Raw genomic sequence first — 25,974 nt, forward strand, 5'->3', positions numbered from 1 at the left:
AGACAAATAATTTTTCCAGAACTTTGATCCATATGAAATGACCCTTTGGTAGGGATCCAGGGATTGAGTTTATTTTTAATTACTGTAGCATCCTGGTCAGGTTGAGAAACAGATTACCTTTATATTTCCCTGGCATGTGAGCAGGGCTAGATTTAGCGTGAGAATGCTTGAAAGTTTATAGTTTTTTAGAAATTTTATTTACTGTGTGTCTCTTTATCAAAATAAAATCAATGCTGAAAAGCTATATTAAATGAATTATTTTGAGATGGTCTCTTCCCCCTTCTTCCAATGAGAGGATATCCACAGATATGTCAGGAGCTTGCTTTACCTAGAAATGTGTTGAGGGCCACAGGTTTGGGTTCACCTGGGAATGTTTAGGGACACCTCCCCAAGTTGTTGTTGAAGAGTGGGGTAAATGTAAGATAGAATTAGGCTCACAGAGGCCAGATGAGAGCATCATGTCACCCCAGAAACACAGCATATACCTAGGAGATCTGTTCTCAGTATCAAAGTCTTAAGCACTGTAAGATTGCCTATAGACCAAGACAACAACTATATATATATATAGTTAATAAAATCAGTTAATATATAAACATATATTTATTTATTAACTTATTTTTATTTTTATCTTCAGACAGCATCTTGCTCTGTCACCTAGGCTGGAGTGCAGTAGTGCAATTAAGGCTCACTGCAGCCTTGACCTCTGGGGCTGAAGCTATCCTCCTGCCTCAGTCTCCTAAAGTGCTAGGATGAGAGGCGTGAGTCACCTTGCCAGGCCCAGGGCAATAATTATGCAATGCTTATATAATTTGGAGCAAAAAATATTTGAAATATGTGTGCATTGCTTTTTAACCTTTTCTATTGATTTACTTTATTAAATACCGAACAGAAACAATATATTTATAAAATATTTATTTTATATATATAATAAGCACATAATGAACACCTGTGTCTCCAGTCTTGGTTTAAGAAATTAAGCCAAAAGTAATCATAAGTGCTTATGATTACTTTTGAAGTCACCTGTACAACTTTTGCTGACTACATCCCCTTCTTCAACACTCTAACGACGGCCACTGTGAGCACTGTGTATATTGAATTGTGTTGTATTTTAATACCATGTGCACTACATTGTTTTCCTAGCTGTATGCTATTGCATTTAGTGAGCATAACGAATTATATCAGTATAATTCACTTTTGTCATTTCATTGTTTCAGCTTTTCTGTACTAATTATTGCCAATATATTTCTACTGGCATAAAAACAGACACATAGGACAGTGGAACAGAATAGAGATCGCAGACAAATCTACACATTTACAAACAAATCATCTCTGACAAAGGCATCAAGAACATACACTGGGAAAACAACAGTCTTTTCAATAAATGATCCTGGGAAAACTGAATAACTATATGCAGAAGGATAAAATTAAACCCATCTCACCATACACAAAAATCATATCAAATAAAAATTGATTAAAGACTTGAATCTGAGATCTGAAACTATGAAGCTAGTAGAAAAAAAAAAGCATAGGAAAGGCTGGGCGCGGTGGCTCACGTCTGTAATCTCAGCACTTTGGGAGGCCAAGGCGGGCGGATCACAAGGTCAGGAGATCGAGACCACCCTGGCTAACACGGTGAAACTCCGTCTCTACTAAAAATACAAAAAAAAAAAAAAAAAATTAGCGGCGCATGATGGTGGGCGCCTGTAGTCCCAGCTACTCGAGAGGCTGAGGCAGGAGAATGGCGTGAAAAAAAAAAAAAAGAAAGAAAAAATGAAAGCATAGGAGAAATGCTCCAGGACATTAGTCTGGGCAAAGATTTTTTTGCGTAAGACCTCGGAAGCACAGGCAACAAAGGCAAAAATAGACAATGGGATTACATCAAACTAAAAAGCCTCAAGCAAAGGAAACAATCAATAAAGTGAAGAGCCAACCACAGAATGGGACAAAATATTTTCAAACTATGTATCTGATAAAGGATTAACAAGTAGAATATATAAGGAGCTCAAGCAACTCAATAATAAACAAACAAAAATTCTGATTGAAAAATGGGCTACTGAAGAGGCTGAGGTAGGAGGATTTCCTTTTTTTTTTTTTTTTTGAGATGGAGTCTCGCTGTCGCCCAGGTTGGAGTGCAGTGGCGTGATCTCGGCTCACTGCATGCTCTGCTCCCCCAGGGTTCACGCCATTCTCCTTCCTCAGCCTCCTGAGTAGCTGGGACTACAGGCGCCCGGCACCAAGCCCGGCTAATTTTTTGTATTTTTAGTAGAGACGGGGTTTCACCGTGTTAGCCAGGATGGTCTCGATCTCCTGACTTCGGGATCTACCCGCCTCGGCCTCCCGAAGTGCTGGGATTACAGGCGTGAGCCACCGTGCCCGGTCAGGAGGATTTCTTAATCCCAGGAGTTTGAGGTTACAGTGAGCTATGATTATGTTACTGCCCTTTAGCTTGGGTGACAAAGCAAGACCTTGCTTCTAAAAAAATAATAGTTAAAAATATACAAATAAATACAATTTAAAAATGGGCAAAAGATCTGAACAGATATTTTCTCAAAAGAAGACATACAAATGGCCAATAGGAAGATGAAAAAATGTTCAATATCACTAATCGTCAAAGAAATGCAAATCAAAATCACAGTGCAATATCATCTCACCTTGGTTGAAATGACTTGTTTCAAAAAGACAGGCAATAACAGATGCTGGCAAGGATGTGGAGAAAGGGAAATACTAGTACACTGTTGGTGGGAATCTACATTAATAAAGCCACTATGGAGAACAGTATGGAGGTTCCTCAAAAAAGTAAAAATAGAACTACCATGTGGTCCAGCAATTTCTTTACTGGATATATATCCAAAATAAAGGAAATTAATGTATCAAAGACATATCCACATGCCGATGTGTACTGCAGCACTATTCACAATAGACAAAATATGGAATCAATGTAAGTGCTCATCAAGAAATCAACAGATTTTAAAAGTCATATATATACATAATGGAATACTACTCAGATACAAAGAAGAATGAAATTCTGTCATTCGCAGCAACATAGGTGGTGCTGGCCATTTGGCTTAACGTAATGAACATAGGCCATTATGTTAAGTGGAATGAGCCAAGCACAGAAAGGCAAATACCACATGTTGTCACTCATATGTGGGCAGTAAAAAAGTGGATCTCATGAAGATAGAAAGTAAATTGGTGGTTGCTAGAGGCCAGCAAGGGGAGGGGGAAGAGGAGATTAAGAGAAGAAAACATAAATGTATTTATCACCACTAAACTGTCCTCTAAAAATGTTCAGATGGTAAATTATATATATATTTTTTAACTCAATAAAAAGTTAAAAAAATTCTGCTGTGTGTTTATAGGGCACATGTACAAGACTTTCTCTAGGGTTGTATCAGTTTTCTATTCCTGCTGTAACAATTTACCACAAATTCAGTGGCTTAAAAGAACACATTTTTGTAAGATTTGAGTCAGTTTTAATAAACACACACAAACTTATTGTCTTAGAATTGTTTTGGTTGAAAATCTGGCATGGCTCTCACTGAAATAACATCAAGATGTTGGCAGGCGGCATTTCTTTCTGAAGGCTCTAAAAGAGCATCTGGGTTGTTGGCAGAATTCAGTTCCTTGTGGTTGTAGATCCTCAGTTTCTTCCTGGTTGTAAACTTTGGGTCATTCCCAGCTTCTAAAGGTCACTGGCTTTCCTTGGCTTGTGGCCCCCTACCACTGTTTTAAAAGCTAGTAATAGCAGGCCACATCTTTCTCATACTGCCATCTGTCTGAATCTCAGCATCCAGAAAATATTCTCTGCTCTCAAGGAATTATGAGATTAGATTGGCTCACCAAGGTAATTCAAGGTAATTTCCCCATTTCAATGCCCTTAATGGTAATCACATCTGCCAAGTCCCTTTGAACATGCTAACTTACGTTAGCATGTTCACCTTATCTGAAGACTGGGATGTGGCTGTCTTTGGTGGGGGGCAATTATTCTGCCTAACCCAAAGATACACAACTTGCAGATATACAACTAGTTCATGGAGATGAAACATTTTCAAATCTACAAGAAAATGTTTTCTAAAATGAGCATTTCATATTAGAATTTCACGAGCACTGTATCAGAATTATATTTACTTCATAATGTTGCCAATACTGATATCAGGTATATAATTTTCTAGCCAGTTCAGGATAATGTGAATTGTGAATAATATATTTGTTCATTCAGTCAACAAACATTTTTTATCAGATACCACCGATATGCTGGTCAGTGTCATGGATCCTAAAAATATAGCTGTTATTATTATTTTTTAAACAAAGTCTCCACTGTGATAAAGCATTTATTCTTTGGGACAGGCAGACAGTAATCCAGATAAATAAATGCAAGGGCAAATTGGGGGAAAAATTGGAAAGGAGAGCTCAGAATCTGGTCCCAGAGAAGGGCAGAGGGAAAGGGGACCTAGTTCAGAATCTTGGTGCGTCCACACCAAACAATTCCACGAGGGCTGAGGAGACAGAGCTGAAAGGATTGTCTGACATCACAAGAGACAGAAAAGTGAGCCCCATTTTCATCTCTATCCTGACAATGTTCCTGGCTTGACTTCCTCCTTCCAGCAGACACAAGAATCAGGGAGCGCACCCTGATGGTAACATTTTTTTCAGGGGCCTATTTTGGGGATCCTGGTGAGAACCTGAGTCCGTCACTGACCACGGCAGCCCAGCATGGTCCCCAGTGCATGGCCCAAGGCCAAGATTCTCTACCTCCATCCTGGAGGCAGAAGAAATGTCTGGGGGAAAATGAGAGGTTTTAGGTGGTTGGCACTGGGTGAGACCAAGGAGAAATTTTAAAGCTGTGTGTCCTGGGGCCAGGGGCGGTGGCTCACGCCTGTAATCCCAGCACTTTGAGAGGCCTAGGCGGGCAGATCACGAGGTCAGGAGATTGAGACCATCCTGGCTAACGGTGAAACCCCGTCTCTACTAAAAATACAAAAAAATTAGCCAGGCTTGGTGGCGGGTGCCTGTAGTCCTAGCTACTCAGGAGACTAAGGCAGGAGAATGGCGTGAACCAGGAGGCGCAGCTTGCAGTGAGCTAAGATCGTGCCACTGCACTCCAGCACGGGTGACAGAAAGAGACTCCCTCTCCAAAAAATAAAAATAAAATAAAAATAGAAAATAGAAAAAGCTGTGTGTCGTTTGTTTCTTCATATTTTGCAGATTTTTGATGTCAAAATATTTTCATAGTCAAAAGAGTGTTAATAAAGAATGACTTCTCTGTTATAAAAACCCTAATAGTGAATGTATTTACCAAGAAGTTAGATTCTATCTTTGGTTTTTTGTTCTTTGCCCCGTAGTTTTTAAAAAAATAGTTCTATTGTATGGATATTCTACAGTTAATGTATCTATTCACCTCTTGATGGACATTTGGTTTGCTTCCGGTTGTTTTTGCTATTTCAAATAAAGTTGCTACGAATGTTTGTCCAATCGTTTGGACATACACTTTCATTTGTCTTGGGCAAATAAGCAGGATTTGAATGACTAGGTGGTGTGATATGTTTAACTTTTTTTTTTTTTTTTTGAGACGGCGTCTCGCTCTGTCGCCCAGGCTGGAGTGCAGTGGCGCGATCTCGGCTCACTGCAAGCTCCGCCTCCCGGGTTCACGCCATTCTCCTGCCTCAGCCTCCAGAGTAGCTGGGATTACAAGCGCTCGCCACCACGACCGGCTAATTTTTTGTATTTTTAGTAGATACGGGGTTTCACCGTGTTAGCTAGGATGGTCTCGATTTCCCGACCTTGTGATCCGCCTGCCTTGGCCTCCCAAAGTGCTGGGATTACAGTCGTGAGCCACCGCTCCCAGCCAGTTTAACTTATAAAGAAACTGACAAAGTGGCTGTATTTCCAGCAGCAGTGTATGAGCATTCCTGTTCCTTTGTGTTCTCACCAATGTTTAGTATGGTCAGTCTTTTAAATTTTAGCTATTCTAATAGGCATGTAGCAGTATCTCATTGTGGTTTTAATTTACATTTCCCTAATGATGAATGATGTTGAACATCTTTCAATGTGCTTACGTATCATCCATCTGTATTCTATGGTGAAATGTCTGTTCAGATCTCTACATTTGTGTTAGACTATTTGTTTTCCTATTATTGAGTCTTGAGAGTTCTTTGTATATTTTGGATAAAAAACGTATCTTCACCAGATATAGCTTTTGTAAATTTTTACTCCCAGTCTGTGATTTGTCTTTTTATTCTCTCGATAGTGTTTTTCTTTTACTTTTTTTTTTTTTTTGACAGAGTCTGGCTCTGTCACCCAGGCTGGATTGCGGTGGCACGATCTCGGCTCACTGCAAGCTCCACCTCCTGGGTTCACGCCATTCTCCTGCCTCAGCTTCTCCGAGTGGCTGGGACTACAGGCGCCCGCCACTACGCCCAGCTAATTTTTTGTATTTTTGGTAGAGAGGGGTTTCATCGTGGTCTAGATCGCCTGACCTCGTGATCCACCCACCTCGGCCTCCCAAAGTGCTGGGATTACAAGCGTTAGCCACCGCGCCTGGCCTCTGGACAGTGTTTTTCACAGGTCAGATTAATTTTTATATAAATCATTTATTTTATTTTTATTATGTAAAATTTTATAATTTTTAATTTCCTTTTTAAAAGGTAAATAAAATTTTAAGTGTAATGATGCAAAATTTTGTTTAAAAGTAAATGTATATAAAAGTGTTGTTATAGACTAAAACATTGAATAAGTAAGAAGGTAGTTAGTTGTCACAGTAGGAGTGAAGTGAAAAGCTTCGCCTTTCACCCTCTGAAGATTACCTGAAATGAACTGACCATACACAGATTAATAAAAGAAAGGGTATACAAACTTACTTAACCTGCAAAAACATGAGAGCTATACACAAAGTATAAGACTTGAAGATGGCTCAGATCTGAAACGCTCTCCTCATAGGCAATAGATATATAGACCCAGGATGCAGACATTATTTTGTAAATAATTTCCTTTGGAAGCTGGATGGGACAGACAAATTACGGGAAGGTGAGAGATGGAACTGCACAGGAAAAAAGTTTGTCTTTGTCACTTTAATCTTATCATTACTAGAGAATATTTATGAATATTTTAGAATAATATATTTTTAAGCCCAAACCTCACCAAATGTTTTTTCTAAAACAAATACTTTTTGTTGTTGTTTGTTTTTGTTACTGTGTCTCACTCTGTCACCCAGGTATGGAGTGCAGTGGTGCAACCATGGCTCACTGCAGCCTTCACCTCCTGGGCTCAAGTGATTCTCCTACCTCAGCCTTCCAAGTAGCTGGGCTACAGGCATGCACCATCATGCCCCGGTAATTAAAGAAAAAAAAAATTTGTTAGAGACCAAGTCTCATTATGTCACCCTGGCTAGTCTTGAACTCCTGGAATCAATTGATCCTCATGCCTTGGCTTCCCAAATTATTGGGATTATAGGTGTGAGCCACAGTGCCTGACCACATATTTCTATACTTCACTGAGGAAAGGAAGGTGCTAGGAAAATTGGTTAAGAACTATTTTTTAAAAAACTATTAGTAGTGTTTTATTTTATTTTATTTTTTAATGATTGATTGATTTTTGAGATTGGGATCTCACTATGTGTCCCAGGCTGGTTTCACATTCCCAAGTTTAAGCAATACGGCTGCCTCAGTCTCCCAAGTAGCTGAGATGACAGGTGTGTGTCACCATAACCAGCTCCATTAGTAGTGTTTTTAACAATTGTGGGCCACTGAGTAAGAATAACTTTTTTTAAATTAAAGGTTATTTTTTAAAAAGCACATTTGTAGAAAACTACAAGCATAATCTGCCTAAAATAAATATATGTATTGAAAAAATCTTTGCTCTGAACAAAAAGAAATATATTCACCACACATACATACATACACACACACGCACACACACACACACGCACACACACACACATTATGGAAGATTTCAAGACCAGGCAATAATTTCCACTCAATCCAAAAACAATGCAATCCCAGAGCTGAATATTTAGGTGAAAAATATATCAGGAATGGGAGGCATTCAGGTTTAATTTTCATGTTTTGGTAGAGTTAGGATGTGAGTTTTCATTTAAAAATATTCTTTATTTTTTTGCTACTATTGTGGTTTCTGTATTGTTACTATACAATCTGTAAACTAAATAGTAAAGGAGAGAAAAGTGATTTTCAAAGAAGCTGGCCTGGGAACAGGTACTATTCTGGGAAGATGAAAGGTTTCACTTAATGACTGGTACCTGTGCCACTCTGGTTATTTTAACTGTTAACCTTTTAGCAAGAGGTTTTTCTTTTAAAAGACATCCTTTGATATTTGGGAAGCTAGTGTAATAGTACACATTGAGGCCCACATGCCACATGCCAAATATTTAAAAGGCATATTTCTAGCTAACCACTGTACATACATATATTTTTTCTCTCTTATTTTCTTATTTTAGTTTTTTTCCTTGTCAACAATTTATGTCCACACATATCTTCTATCATCCCACTTTGACAAGTAATATTATACCTTCAAAATGATGTGGAAGACTAGATTGGAATTTAGAACCATAGAACCTTGTAATTGTACAGGCAAGTTTCTTCCTGGGAAAAAATAAAACAGGAAGAAAAGGCTGGGCAGCCTCTGGTTCAGGAAGGAAATTCGGGAGTCCCTTATAGCAGCATCTCTAGTACTTGGGAACTGAACAGACTTCTCGGCCTGTGAGGCTGGAATGGGCCCTTCTGGAGAACATGACACATAAGTTGTCTACTGCCTTTGCCCCCAGGGCCCAGGCAACACTTTTACCCTCCATTGTTTCTGAAGTTAAGGGGAGGAGACAATGTTTTGTTTAGTGACCTCGACAGAAAAAGTGTCCTCCTGCAACCACTCATTTGTTACTTTCCTTCTTCCTGAATTGCCTGGACCCACTCCTCCTCCATTTGACTGGCTCTGTGCACTGATGTTATAGTCAGGAGAATTTCGGGAATTGTGGCTTCTAAAAATGTACACCCGACTCTACCCATAGCTGGCCCTGTGAACCTACACACCTGCTCCACTGTGTCTCCTTCTGAAAGAGACACTCTTCCTGCTGAGTCTCTGCCCTCTGCTCCTAGATCCAAATGGCATCTCCTACCCCATCCCTGTATGGCTTAACCTAGGGAAACTCTTTCCCAGAGGAGTCAGGCAAGGAGACGGTGGCTGAGCTTCTTACAGACTTAAAGGAGACATCCTGGAATTTAGGAGTCCGTCCTTCCTTTCTGTAATCCCTGGCAGCTCCTGCTGCTGCTCAAAGTTTAGTTTTGTCTCTCATCCAGCTCAGACTGTTGCTGGTCCTGATGGCCTCTGCTTAGCTGTATTAGTACGTTCTTGCATTGCTATAAAGAAATACATGAGAAATACCTTTAGTTGGTTCAGGGTTCCATAGGCTATACAGGAAGCATGGTGGTTTCTGCTTCCGGGGAGGCCTCAGGAAACTTTTACTCAAGGTGCAGGGCAAAAAAAAAAAAAAAAAAAAAAAAGCTACCAGCACTGAACTGTGAGGCCCTGATCCCTGAGCTAACTTCATATTATTACCTCTACAGCAAGTGTCCGTGAGAACATAGATATATTTCTTATGTGAGTACACAATTTACAGAAGAGGAACTACCCTCCCAAACCAAAACAAAATGTCATAATTTTAATTTACCAGCAAACCTAGGTTGCTTCTGTGAAATGATCTCATTTGCTGAGTTTTAAAATTGACTAAATTTCCCAATTTCCAAATGAAAATATTTAGTTATCTTGTCTTGCTATGTGTTTTTGGTTAATATGATGATTAATTTTTGGTCTATTACTTAATATATTCCATGATTGTTGATATGGATTATAAGGACTCACAAAATAGTTTTCAGATGTCTTTAATTTTTTTTACCTAGTGTAGATCCTATAAATGGATTAGGAGTATTCTATTAACTCCCATGTATTCAGAAATCGAATTGGAGTGGTAAATTCTGTTTGAAGTAACAAGGGATATCAAAGGTAAAAAATAATTTTGTGACTATGTCTTCTATACGTAAATTTTTCAGGCATCTTTATCAATGGCTTATACTAAAGACATTTTCTGGATCATGGGTGACACACAGAAGACATGCGGATAAGTGGCGTTGTGTACACTACTGCATTTTATCATCTGGTTTATTTTTAAACTTTTATTTCTCTTAAGGATGTTTTATTAACCGGTGCATCACCAGGTTAACAGTCTCTGGAACACTAAACTTACCAGAAAATACTTGTTGATTGAATTAACAAGAAAACAACATTAGAAAACAGTGGTGGCTTGTTTTTGTCTGTTGCAGTATCTTGGAGAGTAAAGCCTAACTCTTTAATTTTGGCCAAAGATATAAAGAAATACCTGAGAAACACCTTTTGTTGGCCCAGGGTTCCATAGGCTATACAGGAAGCATGGTGGTTTCTGCTTCTGGGGAGTCCTCCAACACTTACTGGCAGGGTAATTTTGAAGAAGTCATAATAAGGTGGTTGTTACAATTAAATGAAATAATCAAAGTGGAAGAGCTTAGTTAGCTGTCTTCCCTAAATGAATCACTGGCAAGTAAGAGTGTGATTGATTTTCCTACCAGTCAGGACTCAACCCTTGAAGCTATAGGAGGGTAAACCTCTGATGACCATACAATTTAGGGAACACTAACACCTCAAAAAACTCTGTAAACTTCCTTCCTTCCTTTTCTTCCTTCCTTCCTTCCTTACTTCCTCCTTCCCTCCCCCTCTCTCTCTGTCTTTCTTTTCTTTCTTTGTTCATTTTTGAGACAGAGTCTTGCTCTGTCATTCAGGCTAGAGTGTAGTGGCTGGATTATGGCTCACTGCTGCCTTGACCTCCTGGGCTCAAGCAATCCTCTCACCTCAGCAAGACAAGATAACTAAATATTTTCATTTGGAAATTGGGAATTTAGTAGCTGGGACTATTGGCATGCTCAGCTATTGGCATGCTCAGCTAATTTTTTCCTCCTTTTCTTTTTGTAGAGACAGGGTCTCATCATGTTGCCCAGGCTGCTCTTGGACTCCTTGGATCAAGCAATCCTGCTGCCTCAGCCTCCCAAAGTGCTGGATTACAAGCATGAGCCACTGTGCCCAGACTTAAGTTTTTTTCATACAGGAGGAAAGAATTTGGGAAAGTAGGTGTGTGTGTGTGTGTGTTGGTTAGGGAGCCAACACATTTTTCTGCAAAGCTTGAATTCTATGCCTCAGTTTTTCATTTTTGTTATGTGCAAAATAAAATCGTATCCTGCTGTAGATTTAAACCTGTGAGCAGATCCTACTCAAAACCTGATTCAAACTTTGTGCAGATCTTTGTCTCTCTATAGCATAAGAATAAATTCTTCTTGTTTTCTTCCCTCAGAAAAATGGACTTAGACTTCCCACAAGCCTTCCAGAAAGAACTCACCTGCCTCATCTGCCTGAATTACCTCATAGACCCCATCACTATAGGCTGCGGGCACAGTTTCTGTAGGCCCTGCCTCTGCCTTTGCTGGGAAGAAGCACACACTCCTGCCCTGCATGCAGGGAACTGTCACAGCAGGAAGATTTCAACCAATATTCTTCTGAAGAATCTAGTGTCCATTGCCAGAAAAGCCAGTCTCTGGCAATTCCTGAGCTCTAATGAACAAATGTGTGGGATCCACAGGGAGGCAAAGATGTTCTGTGATGTGGGCAAGAGCCTGCTCTGTTTTCTGTGCTCTAACTCTCAGGAACACTGGGGCACAGAAACACTGGCCCACTGAAGGGGCAGCTAAGGAACACTGTGTAAGTGATGACTCAGAGCACTTTGAAAGCTGGAGGGCAGCACAGGTAAAGAGATTAGGAGGAAGATGAAGAGCATGAGGATTAATCTATTCTTTACCGAGTGTCATGTACTGCCTAGGTATCAGTGATATAACTATTATCCTGCTATCAAATCTACTGATAAGTGGCTCATTTAACTTACATGCACTCATCACAATGCAAGAAATCCTCCGACTGCTCCCACCATCATGGCCCCTAACCATGATATGACTTGTCTCCACACTAGCAGAAACTAATCGAGTCCCTATATTAGGGATTAGTGGCATTTATTTATATATATATATATAATTTTTATATATACTTTTTATATGATATAGAAAACATAAATTAATATTTATACTATATATTATATACATACATACATACATATATATTATATACTTATACATATATATATATATATATATATATATATCACAATGCCAAAAATGTTTTGTCTTCGAAATAATCACAGTGCATTTGGAGAGACAAATGCATCTACAACCAGGCGACAACACTGAAAATAAAATTGTAGCAGTTTGAATAGGGGATTAAATGAGTTAATTTTTTCCTGGGGTTCAAAAAAAGAAACAGCAGCAAAAAATGGTACTTAAGATTGAAAGTTGGCCGGGTGCAGCTGCTCATGCCTGTAATCTCAATACTTCGGGAGGCCAAGGTGGGCGGATAACGTGAGGTCAGGATTTCGAGACCAGCCGGGCCAACATGGCGAAACAACATCATTACTAAAAATACAAAAATTAGCTGGGCATGGTGGCAGGTGCCTGTAATCCCAGCTACTCGGGAGGCTGAGGCAGGAGAATCTCTTGAACCCAGGAGGCAGAGGTTGCAGTGAGCCAAGATCACGCCATTGCACTGCAGCCTGGGTGACAAAAGCAAAACTCCATCCCCCCCCAAAAAAAGAAGAAAGTTCTGGGTTATGACACAGAACATATGCAACATGAATATGTCATGGTTATGAACATGTAGGCTACTCAAGATTGTGTATTTTTAAAATAATAGAATACTAGGTTAAAAAATTAGCATCACAGAATGAAAAATAAGCCACAAATTAGCAGAAGATAATTGTAACACATAAAAACAAAGGATTAAATACAATGGTAATGTAATGATAGCTATTCTTACAAAGTTGTTTCTATGTCTCAGGTACTATTCTGAACAACATACGTGCATCTTGATTGCGTGAAGAATTCCTATATAAGAAAAACACAAACAACAACATTTAAAATGAGCAAAAAACTCGAATAGGAATTTCACAGAAGAGAAAACATAAATGGCCCATAAACATAATAAAAGATGCTCAACTACAATTCTAATCAGGGAAATAAACATTAAAACCCCAAAGAGATACCACTTCATACTCTAGGAGAAACTTAAAAGGCTGTGAATATCTAGTTTCATTGAGGAAGAACAATGGGAAGACTATTCACTGCTGGTGAGGGTGTAGATTGGTACAACTGCTTTGGAGAACAGTATGATGCCACTCAATAGAGCTGAACACACACATGCCCAATGACCAAGCAATTTCACTCCAGGTACATACTGTAAAAATACTCCTGCACATGTAGAATAGGAGACACTGCATAACAAAGTTCACTACAACATGAGGCTGAGGTGGGAAGATGGCTTGAGACCAGGAGTTCGAGGCTGCACCAGTAGCTGGGACTATAAGCATGTGACACCGTGCCTGGCTAATTTTTTGCTGTTGTGGTTGTTGTTAGAGATGAGGTCTTCCTTTATTGAACAAGCTGGTCTCCAAATCCTGGCTTCAAGAGATCTTCCCACTTCTGCCTCCCAAAGTGCTGGGATTACAGGTGTGAGCCACCATGCCCAGCCAAGTTCTGCTTCTTAACCTGAGGTAGATACTTTGATGTTTCATTTTCCTTTATTGTACAGATATACTTTATATTCTCATATGTGACAAAAGTCAAAATTTAAAAAAAAAATTTAACGTTTATTCCCTTTAGATGAATGATGGGCAAATTTACATAATGAATTCATTACTGAAACAATGTATAGATTTCAGACTAGGAAAGTAACTATTTATAAAAGAAAAGCTTAAAACCTGAAACAGAAACAAAATCCTGAAACTGTAAAATTCAGTCAAACTAAAATTTAAGAAACAAAGCAATGATATAAAGTATCATTTGTCCAAATGTGTTCTACAAAATGCTTTTTTCTTAAATATGTCTGAGGAAAAGCAGGTTCTAGGAGTAAAATATGTTTGAAAAATGCTGGGTTAAACAACTGAACCTATGAAGGAAGGAATAGAACTTCTCAAGCTCTTGACTCTGGAATCTTTTTTATGCGGCAATTAACACCATGCTTCTCCTTGGATTTGTATTTCAGATAAACACAATCTGGGAAATATTTTATAATACAGAGGGCCACACCAGATTTAATATTGCCCCCAGGAATGAAATGAAAACAAGAATGGATTCTCCAGTAAGAGGTACCCAGATATCCTAATCTTCAGTAGCTGACCTAAACCCTGGACAAGTGGGAACAAACCCCATAACCAAATACAACTTTTTAGGAACTAAGTGGATAATCACTCTGTGTTGTATGAACATGTGGGCAGTGTGTTTCCTACACAGCTTAAAAGTGCAACAAAAAAAGATCTAGGTGTCATATAAAGAATTTCTACCACAGTTAGGGTAATGGTGGACTGACAGGCAGAGGGTCTTAGATGTGACTTAAGTAAAGTTCAATAGAAGCTTCCAGCACAGATATTCATGTTTCGAATTGGACTACTCAGTTAAAAAGTTTTCCCATTAGACTTCCCCTAATCAAATTAGAAATTATCTAATTTTCTAATAAAGTTTACCCCAGGCACAAGGAATCTGTGAACTGGACCTAAAAAATTCTTCATAATGTGCTTTTATTACCATAAAAGATGCACATTTATTTTAAAAACTTCTCTACACCACTATCATAAACCTTTGCACACACTTATTTCTTTTGGAAGCTAACTTCTGAGTGGTAATGAAATATATTCTTAAGAAAAAAGTCTGAGACAATGCCTTTGCGTCTTAAAATATGTTAAAATATTATTTGAAAAGAGTCAAACATCTGTCTTTTCAGGGTATCACAGGGCGTCAAACTGGAAAATGTGGCACTGCCAGGAGTTTCTACCTGGTGAAGGATGGCAGACTTTTCTCTTCAGAGGGCTCTTGACAGGGTAGCATCCATTATCTTGCCAATTTACCACAACCTAGGCCCAATCCTCAGTCTTATAGGTTCAGAAATTTATTTTTATCAGCATCAGTAGGGTAGCTACATTGCTTAGAAGCAAACAAAATTAACCATGCTTCAATAGAAATCAGGATATAGATGTATTAATACAGAATGACAAATATAACTGTGACAGAAATAGGAATGCCTGTTTACGGTCATATACGGCCAATACTTTCATTGCAGCCAAACTCATACATGCAGCCAAATAAGAGGCCCCTGGATACACAGGGAATCAAAATAAAAAAAAGAAGAACTGAACATTTAATAGTCTTCTTTCATTCAATCAATAATTTTTTTTAATTAAGGAACTACTATGGCCAGGTAACCTTCTAGGTCCTGGAGATACAGAGGTCTCTGCTTACAGAAGTCATAAGTAAGTAGCAGGTGAAGAGTATGCGTTTCACAGAAGTTTATTACAATATATTAACAAGAGCAAAAAATTTTGGAAGCAATCTAAATGTTCAATAGAGCTCCAATTAAATAATAAATCCAAATAATGAAAAATAATGCAGCCCTTTAAGAATAAGCACTTGCAAGCCGTAATTCATGACATGGGAAAATTATCATAATGGAAAAAGAAGCAAGCTATATATAGTGCATGATCCTATACACACACATACATACATACATATTTCCTATCCCTTTATATGCATAAGAAAACAAGCGGGAGGAAAGTCATATCTTTAGTCAAATCTTGTTTACTAACGTACTATTAATGATTATCTTTTCTTTTTCTTTATACCCTTTTGCATTTTTCAATTTCCTAAAATAGCCTTACATGCCTTTTATCACCAGGAGAAAAATTACTTCTAAAGTAATTTCAGTCAACATGCATACTAAGAACTCTTCAGATTTATCTGTTAGAAGCTGTGCATGAATGCCAGTCCTTGCATCTGTCTTGGAACTCACAGAGAGCTCTTTTCCCATGGCTTTAAGCAATACTCAAAAAGACTAGCATACCTGAATTTCCTAGTCCTATTTTTTTTCATCCAACAGCCAGTCTTGTATTTCTAGCTGTTTTCTAAACATTTCAACCAAACCATTTTACAGATAACTCATACAGTCATCCTTTGATATGCATGGGGAATTGGTTCCAGGATCCCCCTTGTGTACCAAACTCCATGGATGCTCAAGTTACTGATATAAAATAGTGTAGTATTTGCATATAACCTACACACATCCCCCTATATACTTTAAATCATCTCTAGATTACTTAATAACAATTAATATGATGTAAATGCTATGTAAATAGTTGGTATACCATGTTGTTTTTTATTTGTATCATTTTTTATCATTGTATTTTTTTTCTGACAATTTTGTTCCACAGTTGTTTGAATCAGTGGATGCAGAACCCATGAATATGGAGAGTCAATTGCATTTTATTATGCCCAAAGGTAAATGCATAATTTTTCCGCACAGCTAATCTTCTAGCAACCCCATTGCTGTCCATGGCAAACAGGCTTAGTTAATCTCGCCCTTTCCCGTTTCAGGTTCGTTAAAAAACTCTTGTCAAAATCTCTTTCATCCCACCTTATTCCTCATCTCACTTCCATCAGCATATCAGTCCAGGCCCTAGTAACATTAATGTTACTAATGGCACTGTTAGTAACATTACTTAGCAGCATTCAAGTGGGTCTTCCTGATGCCATTCTCTCGCATCCTGAAATCACTGCTCTTTATATAGAACTTGTATGATGTCATTCATTGGCTCAAAAATTTTTAAAGCCTTCCTTTTTCTACCACCCCAATCTAAATTTCTATGCCTGGCTTTTATTAAAACCCAGAATTTGGCCCCACCCTAGCTATTTAACTTTATTTTCCACTATTCACCAGTCTCCTCCCTCATCAACGAGAAGACATACCATAATCAACCTCACCACTAACGCTTGGAATATCTAAACTTAAAAATGGTCCTTCCTTTCCCCTTTACTTGTGTTTAAAGAACCTGACGAATTATTCCTCCTCTGCTAAACTTTTCACAATTTCTTCAACCTCATTTATGTTTCAGATTTTCAGAACATATCTTGCCGTTTATTAGGAATCTCACAATTAGGCACTCTCATGTAGATAGATTTACAATCATGTATGTTGTCATCTTCTATTAAATTCCATACTCCTTGAAGGCAGGAGCCATGCCTTATTCTGTCCCCCAGAGTACTCAGAATGATGCAGAGCACACAGAAAGTACTCAAATCTTGTTGACTGATCCAGTGAGAAATGACCAACTTCAGTTCCAGCCTCTCTTTAACATGTACATAGCAATTTGGGCAAGTCAAGCTCCATCCTGAAGGACATAACAGGGGACTCTTTAAGCACATTATTATGAAGGCCCTTCAGGGATAACACCAGAGTGATGAGGTGCCCTATACCAGGGATAATGGAGACAGAGTTCTTGGGATTCATCACTGGGGTCCTCAAAGCATCTTCCAAGGGCATAATAAGGAAGGACTCAAACACCTTTGAATCTCCGTGAGACCAGGCATGAGGTCTTTTGAAAGAGTTCTTTAACTGGAGTGAATGTCAAAGAGAAGTATAATAAAAGAAAAGACCTGAGTAGGGTCCCCCTTGTTCATAAAATGACACTACCTAAATCACCAAATCTCACTGAGCCTTGGTTTAACTCAAGAGGTTCCATGCCACTATAAGAGGTGGTAACTGCCAACTGATATGAAATATTTTCATATGCATAGTCATGGTGCCCCATATTTATGAACTTCTTAAGAGTCTTCAAAAAGCTTTCTATATACATTATCCTTTACTTTCTAACCTTTCTAAATACGAGGTGAGAGAGACACAAGTGTTCTATCAAAACAGAATCTTGGCCGGGCACAGTGACTCACGCCTGTAATCCCAGTACTTTGGGAGGCAGAATCGGGTGGCTCACTTGAGGTCAGGAGCTCGAGACCAACATGGCCAACATGGCAAAACTCCATCTCTATTAAAAATACAAAAAATTAGCCAGGTATGGTGGCAGGTGCCTGTAATTCCAGCTACTTGGGAGGCTGAGGTAGGAGAATTTCTTGAACCCAGGAGGCAGAGCTTGCAGTGAGCAGATATCACACCACTGCACTCCAGCCGGGGCAAGAAGAGCAAAACTTCATCTCAAAAAAAAAAAAAAAAAACAAAAAACATAGAGACTTTTGCAAGGACCATGTCCCACCCAGAATGTTGCCTACCTTTCTACAGTTTTTCAGGAAGAGGAAACATTTTCTGCTTCTCTTGCTGAGATTTTTTTTTAACCACCCATTAGGAACGTATAGATTTCAGGATCGAACACTGGGATTCCCTCAGCACTAAAGGAGGAAAATTGCAAACAGAGCTGAAAGTGCCTTGTGGAAAGGTCAGGCTGAGGAAGGTTCTTAGCCAGTAGACCAAGGGCAGAAAGGACACTGCCTCCTCAGTCTCCCACTAGGGAACTTGTGATTCTTGTCCCCTGACCTCAGAATTCCTTGTTATGTTTGTTTTGTCTCCAAGGGAAGGGTTTGAATTACAGAATTTAAGGCTAGAGTGGGCCTCCTGCGGTTAACATTAACCCTCTCTCTCCTTCACTGGCTGAGGTGAAGTCTGGGACCATGTAGTTCTGACGTCCGCTCTCTCGGGGGATCACCAGTTCACCCACCTCACCCGGCAAGCTGGACCCTAGTTTGGCAACAGGCATCTTCCACCCACCTGGGAGGCAGGGTTCATCACTCTGCCTCTGACCTTTTTTCCTTCCTCTGCCACCGGCTTAGGCAGCCAGAAGTGGTTGTCCAGCCAGCACCTGGGCTTTGGTGCTCCTCAAGCAGGTGGAGGAAGTTTCAGGCACCTGGCTCCTCAGGTGTCTGCCATCCAGCTGCTCTTCAGGCCTGCCCAGCAGAGCTCTCTTGACCCAGCTAGAACTGGCCAGAACTGACTCACTCAGGAACGTGTAGACTTTGGCATCAGGGGCTGCTTTAATTTGCACAGTTTCCAAATACCTCTTTTTTCTTCTTTTTCTGATGAGTCATCTCCATAGACTTGCATTTTAAAGAGATAGGTAGTTATCAGGTTCCAGAGAACACATGGTAGAACATTTATATCTCAAAGACACAGAGCTGAGACTTCAGGTTTAGATACTATAATTTGCCTAAACCAAAAAGGAAGGTGTAGGTAAAGTTCTAGTCAAGACAGGATGGCCAGGAAAAACACCTTAAACCAAGGGATGGCTTGCTTTGCTGATTTAAGCCAATGGCTTCTTTATGATAAGACTTCCCAGTGATTTAGTCCTCCCTCTCTTCCAGTGCACAGAGACATACCCCTCCTTACAAATAAAAATGTTCTTTATAGACGTAAATTTATTTTACAAAAATGTTTCAAAATAACCAGATTAAAATCATCCTTATGCCAGAAAGACTTTTTTTTTATTACTAGAAATGAAACAGTAAGTATTTGTTGTACTGACATACTTAGGCTTAGACCTATGTTTAACAAGAAAGCCTAATAAGAGCACTGTGGTTAGACTGTAGCCTATTTTTCCAAACCATCATTTTATTATTAAGGAAAGAAAGGATCAAATACCTTTCATTCATCTGATATGATCCTTTAAAACACATTCCACTAATAAGTCCCATTTGGAACAGCTGAAAATCTTTTAATAAAACTTTTTAAAGATGAGCTCATGGCTTAGTGTAAATTTCACAAGCTTAATTACGTCAAATGGAAGGAACTCAGATGAGTAGTTGCCCAATCAGAGCCCATTATTTGTAAGTCATCAGCCCCCTTCATGACCTTAAAACTCCACTCTGACCTAAATATTGCAAACCTATATACAACAAAGTGAAAGGATTAATTTTCATTCATCAACCTCTCAATCCCAGATTTTCAAAGAAAAAACCTATGTAAGGAATACTTACCAAAACCAGACAGGAAAATTAGAGCCTGCATACTTAAGAGTCAAATTTGTTCCACTACAGCCAGGTCACATACAATTACATGATTTGGTTCTTCATACACTCTGGAACTGACCAGGACAGAGTTTAGCATAGAAAAACTGTAAGAAATAGGTTCCAAAACATAGAAATTGCAAAGTCCAAAAGGCTATGAAAAAAAACTAATGTAAATGAGAGACTCCTCTCCCTTTGTTTTAAAGAAATAGACCCATCAGAGAAATGCAAATCAAAACCACAATGAGATACCATCTCACACCAGTTAGAATGGTGATCATTAAAAAGTCAGGAAACAACAGGTGATGGAGAGGATGCGGAGAAATAGGAACACTTTCACACTGTTGGTGGGACTGTAAACTAGTTCAACCATTGTGGAAGTCAGTGTGGCCATTCCTCAGGGATCTAGAACTAGAAATACCATTTGACTCAGCCATCCCACTACTGGGTATATACCCAAAGGATTATAAATCATGCTGCTATAAAGACACATGCACACGTATGTTTATTGCGGCACTATTCACAGTAGCAAAGACTTGGAACCAATCCAAATGTTCAAAAATGATAGACTGGATTAAGAAAACGTAGCACATATACACCATGGAATACTATGCGTCCATAAAAAATGATGAGTTCATGTCCTTTCTAGGGACATGGATGAAGCTGGAAACCATCATTCTCAGCAAACTATCGCAAGGACAAAAAACCAAACACCGCATGTTCTCACTCATAGGTGGGAATTGAACAATGAGAACACTTGGACACAGGAAGGGGAACATCACACACTAGGGCCTGTTGTGGGGTGGGGGGAGGGTGGAGAGATAGCATTAGGAGATATGCCTAATATAAATGATGAGTTAATGGGTGCAGCACACCAACATGGCACATGTATACATATGCAACAAACCTGCACATTGTTCATGTGTACCCTAGAATTTAAAGTAGAAAAAATATATATAAAAAATAAAAAAAGAAAGAAATAGATGTCCTGTAAAAATATACACAATTTTTACAGACAAATACATTTATAAGTTGTTTTTATCTTAAAAATTGGGGATATTTCATATTTATAACTAATTATTGAGCCTTAAGTTTTCTTGGCCATTTCTAGGCGAATAAACTAAGAATCATGTAAACTAAGCCAAAGTAGAATAGATATAAAAGTCCTGAACACTTCAACTTCCTATCCTTCAAGAAGTATACCTCGCAAAGCTCATTTGAGAGAGGAAAAGCTTTCCTCCACCCTCGGTTTTACAGTGCTGAGGCTTCTCATCACATTTCTATGACTTGTAGCTTAAATCCATGTTACATGGTCACTGGCATTGTTAGTGCTTCTCTTTTAACACTGTAGGAATTGATCAATTTGGTGGCATATTTAATTAATTCTATCACAAGAGGATTGTAAAATTACATATATGAACACCTCACTTTAGAGGCCACTTAATTTTTTTCCAAGGGGATATTTGACTATATTTCACTTGTGTCTTATTTAATGATTTTATAATTTAAACCCTAAATTATAAATCTAGAAGTTAGAAAGTATGTTTCCCCACTGGATTACATTTTTGGAAATATTATTTTATATGTGCACAAATATTACAAAATCACTGTAGACACCTGAAAACTATATTATCTTTTAAAGACAATATTTACATTAAACTGGTATAACAAAATTGTTTGGTGCATTTTTTCCAGTACATTTTATGTATATTACATGTTTAACCTTTTTTTATTCAGCAAATAATTTTTGAGTATCTACTAAGTGCTAGGTTCTGCATTACTAACTGATTTTAAAGAGTGAAATAACAGACATGGTCTCAGACAATAAAAATTAACATTAGGTCACTTATTTATATATTTTTAAATGGTAATTATGAAACTTTTTGAGATTTTTAACTAGATAACATTATAATAACGCACTTGATGTTGTTAATATTTGCCAGTGAGCAAAAAAGAAAATAAAAAGATGGCTTTGTTCAATATACACTTTAAAATTGCAGAAAATAGTCAAGTTTCTCTGCTTTGCAGTTGAATGTCTATGTGTTTTTCTCTGCAACTTGGCTTTTGTGGAGTGAAACAATTATTCTTCCAGCCCAATGAAGGCAGAAGAGTAACAATAAATCTAATATTTTAAATGCTTATCAAAAGATAGTAAGCACATTATTTCAGAATACTGAGTTCAATAAGTTGTCCTACAAAAAAAGCCAAACTGACAGTATTACTGAATAAGGAAAGGCCCAAAGAGACAAAATACTTTTTATTTTGTAACCTCGTTATGACACAACTTACCCTAACTATAAAGACCCTAAATTGCCAAGATGGGTGCTTATAATATGGAGAGTTAAAAAAGTCATTTCACTTTTAGCTGTTTTATTTCTCTCAGAATAAAAAGTGTATAATGAGTTGATAAAGAAGTTGATACTATAAGTTAGTACTACAATGACAGCACTTTTCAAGAAAAGACTTTTTTCTCTCTTACAAATATCATGTTAGCAGTATTTGTTTTCTCCAGAAATAATGAGGAAATAAAAACATAAGTATGTGGGTAATTAGTGTAGTTTCTTAAAGAAATGAGTTAGGCAACAGGCTAATAATGTATATTTCGCTGGCTTTTGAATGCCAACAATCATATTCTTTATAAGGCACAGAGAAGATTTTTCTAAAGAATAAGTATGCGAACCTGAAAAGTAATCACCACTTGGTAGTGACAATATGGATAGGGTGAAGGGCGTCACCAAGAAGCAATGAAAAGATTCATTTGCAGTTAAATTTGAAAACCATGATGTTTAATACATATAGTAATAAAGAATACTTTCTCCTGTTTCCAAATTATTTTAGAATTTAAGATAGAAGCTAAAATACCTAGGGATAATGATATGACTATCAAAAATTAAAAATTAAAGGACATTTTGAGTATTATAAATTAAGAATGAGAACTTATTACCCAATGAACAGGGGATAATTCATTATGCTCCATATCCATTGAATTAAAAGACAGGCCCATTACCTGGATAATTTGAAAGTTTAATTTTATTTAAAAGTCTTGTTTCATTCATCAAGCTAAAGGATTAGCTCCCAGAAGTATTCTAGGATTGCCTATCCCCAACTCTGTAGGAAGTATAGAAAGAATGTTATAAGGGCCACCATCTAAACATTATTATGTAAATAATTTAGTACCATTCCATTTGCCTTTGTAGATTTAAAAATGTAAATGGCTTTCTCATATTAGGAAACATCACTTTTCAAAACCCAGGTAAACATAGTATATTGCAAGAGAATAATTATTTTCTTTATTAAAAAAGAAATACTGGATGCGAAGTCCAAAAGACATAAATTATTTTATACTAATAACTACTAACATTTTATTCATTAAAATATGAAGGTCAAAGATTTCAAAATGATCTTTAAATGATTAACAACATGTTGATCTTTTTCTTCTTTCTGTAAACCTTTTTGAGTCTTAACAATACTAAACTATACAGGCAATATTAAATAGTATATAAACTTGGATTAAAATATTCAAATTTACTAGAATGTGGACATTGGAAAGAATGAAAATAAACAGAAGCATAAAGCAGCAGATATAAAATTAAGAAAGCAACTAAGAGTGTTAAAAGTGCATATTCATCCCTAGTCTAATGTCTACCATAAACAATGACTCTTCTCAGTAAAACACAAATTGTTCATGAAGGGAAAAAGCATGTTGTATTAGAGCATATTCAACATAATTTTTTTAGTACTAACTTGTGCCTGGAGTATTATTGGTTTTTCTATTATGAACTTATGCACTTGATAATTTTTTTCATCAAAATTGTATGTACAACTCCATTCAAAAGCAGTTTTTGGTCTTTTTTTTTTTTTTTTTGAGACAGAGTTTTGCTCTTTTCACCCAGGCTGGAGTGCAATGGTGCGAATTTGGCTCACAGCAACCTAGCAACTTTTGCCTCCCAGGTTCAGGTGATTCTCTTGCCTCAGCCTCTCGAGTGGTTAGGACTACAAGCATGCACCACCATGCCTGGCTAATTTTGTGTTTTTAGTAGAGACATGGTTTTGCCATGTTGACCAGGCTGGTCTTGAACTCCTGACCTGAGGTAATCCGCCCACCTAGGCCTCCCAAAGTGCTGGGTATGGGCAAGAGCCACCATACCTGGCCTCAAAAGCAGTTTTTAAAAACAAACACAATATAACACCAAAGTTGAAAAATCCATGCTCACCCAAGGATGCCAGGTTTAATAAATTATTGATAGAATACTACATCAAAAATAAGACAATAACCCAAAATATACCATTAAAGATGTACCCACTCCTACAACTAGAGATAATTAATCTATCTGGTAGCAAATGATACTTCAATCAGTTTCAGCATGTGTGAAATCTTTAAGGACAAAAGTGATAAAACATGACTTCATTCTTCATTAGACTCTTAGAACACTTGAAGGAAAATAATTTCTGAAGCACGAAGAGGTAAAGAGGTGTAATCTTTCAAAAAGATATTCAGTGTTCAAAATCCAAGAGTGCAATATCATGCTGGGTGCGGTGGCTTATGCCTGTAATCCCAGCACTTTGGGATTACATTAAACGTAATGTAATGATTAAATTACATATGATTAAATTAATAAACACAATAAAAGCGTTTAGCAAAATTAAATATTCTTACATGACAAAAAACTTCTCAACAATTTAGTATAGAAAATATATGCCTTAACACAAAGGACATAAAGGACAAATCTACAGCTAAGATCATACTGAGTGTGGAAAAGGTGAAAGATTTTACTGTGAACAAGAAAAAGATTTTACTGGAACAAGAAAAGGATGCCTATTCTCACCAATCATATTTCACATAGTGAAAGTCTTAGCCAGGACAATTAGGTGAGAGAAAGAAATAAAGGACATCTGAATTGGAAAGGAGACAGTCAAATTGTCCCTGTTTAAAGACAATGTGATCTTATACATGGAAAAAAAAAAGACTCTACCGAAAGCTTCTTAGGGTGATACATGAAATTAATAAAGTTGCAGGATATAAATCAACATAGAAAAATCAGTAGCATTTCTATATATTGATAGTAAACTAGCTGAAACAAGAAATTAAGAAAGCAATTCCTTTTACAATAGCTACAAAAATGTACTTAGAAATAAATTTAACCAAGGAAGTAAAAGATTTCGACAACAAAAATGACAAATATTAATGAAAGAAATTAAAGAAAACATAAAAAAGGAAAGACATCCACTTTATAGATTGAAATAATATTCTTAAAATGACCCACTATCCTATGTGATTTACAAATTTAGTACAAACACTAGCTTGTATTTTTAAAAGCACCTTTGCTGCATATTCATAAGATATTCAATGACAATGCCTGGATTTAAGTTTGAGGTATTATTATATCTATTTTATACTGGGCACAATATAATGTTATCAGAGGTAACGGTTTTGATTGGTCCTAGGTCATACAGTAATATATACATTGTGATTTATAGACATGCTATCTTTTAATACTCAGACATTTAGAAAGTTCATTTAGACAAAGTTATAAAAACTTGCCTTCCTTTCTGCCTATATCACCTAAAAATCCTAATTTAAGAGGTAATAACATTTTTTATTTGATATACAATTTATCAACACAATAAAAATCTAACAATTATCATGTGCAGAGTGTGAAAATCTCATCAGATTAAGGAACACAAAGACATCTTTTTCATATTTTGAATGTAAAACTGTTTTGGAAACTTATTTTCAGAAACAGTTAAAAACATTTTTTCATTAGTTTTTCATGTAAAATTGTGACAACCAGCATGAAATAACTGTCATCACAGAAGCATGGTATATTCGATTCCAAAACATATTCTTTGTAAGTTTTAATATATTTATGTTTTATTTATACTTAATTGTAACCCATAATGTACAGATATTATTTTTCCTTCAACTCTTAAGAATATTCTTAAATATTAAAGTTAAAATTAATGAATTATAATTTTTGTTGGTTGGGAAAAAGACACACACGTGACTGTGCAT

The 25,974-nt window shown here is 37.3% G+C and overlaps 1 long non-coding RNA gene across 1 annotated transcript; it reads left to right on the forward strand.

Annotated features, from left to right (window-relative positions):
* Positions 1 to 3,762: 3,762 nt before the first annotated feature.
* On the forward strand, positions 3,763 to 14,661 carry LOC134758455 (uncharacterized). The gene is made up of 5 exons (XR_010133658.1): positions 3,763 to 3,844; positions 11,008 to 11,159; positions 11,384 to 11,787; positions 13,545 to 13,681; positions 14,173 to 14,661. It is a non-coding gene; the product is annotated as an uncharacterized lncRNA (long non-coding RNA).
* Positions 14,662 to 25,974: the final 11,313 nt, after the last annotated feature.

Source organism: Gorilla gorilla, chromosome 4, assembly GCF_029281585.2.
Source record: "Gorilla gorilla gorilla isolate KB3781 chromosome 4, NHGRI_mGorGor1-v2.1_pri, whole genome shotgun sequence".
Classification (NCBI taxonomy): Eukaryota; Metazoa; Chordata; class Mammalia; order Primates; family Hominidae; genus Gorilla; species Gorilla gorilla.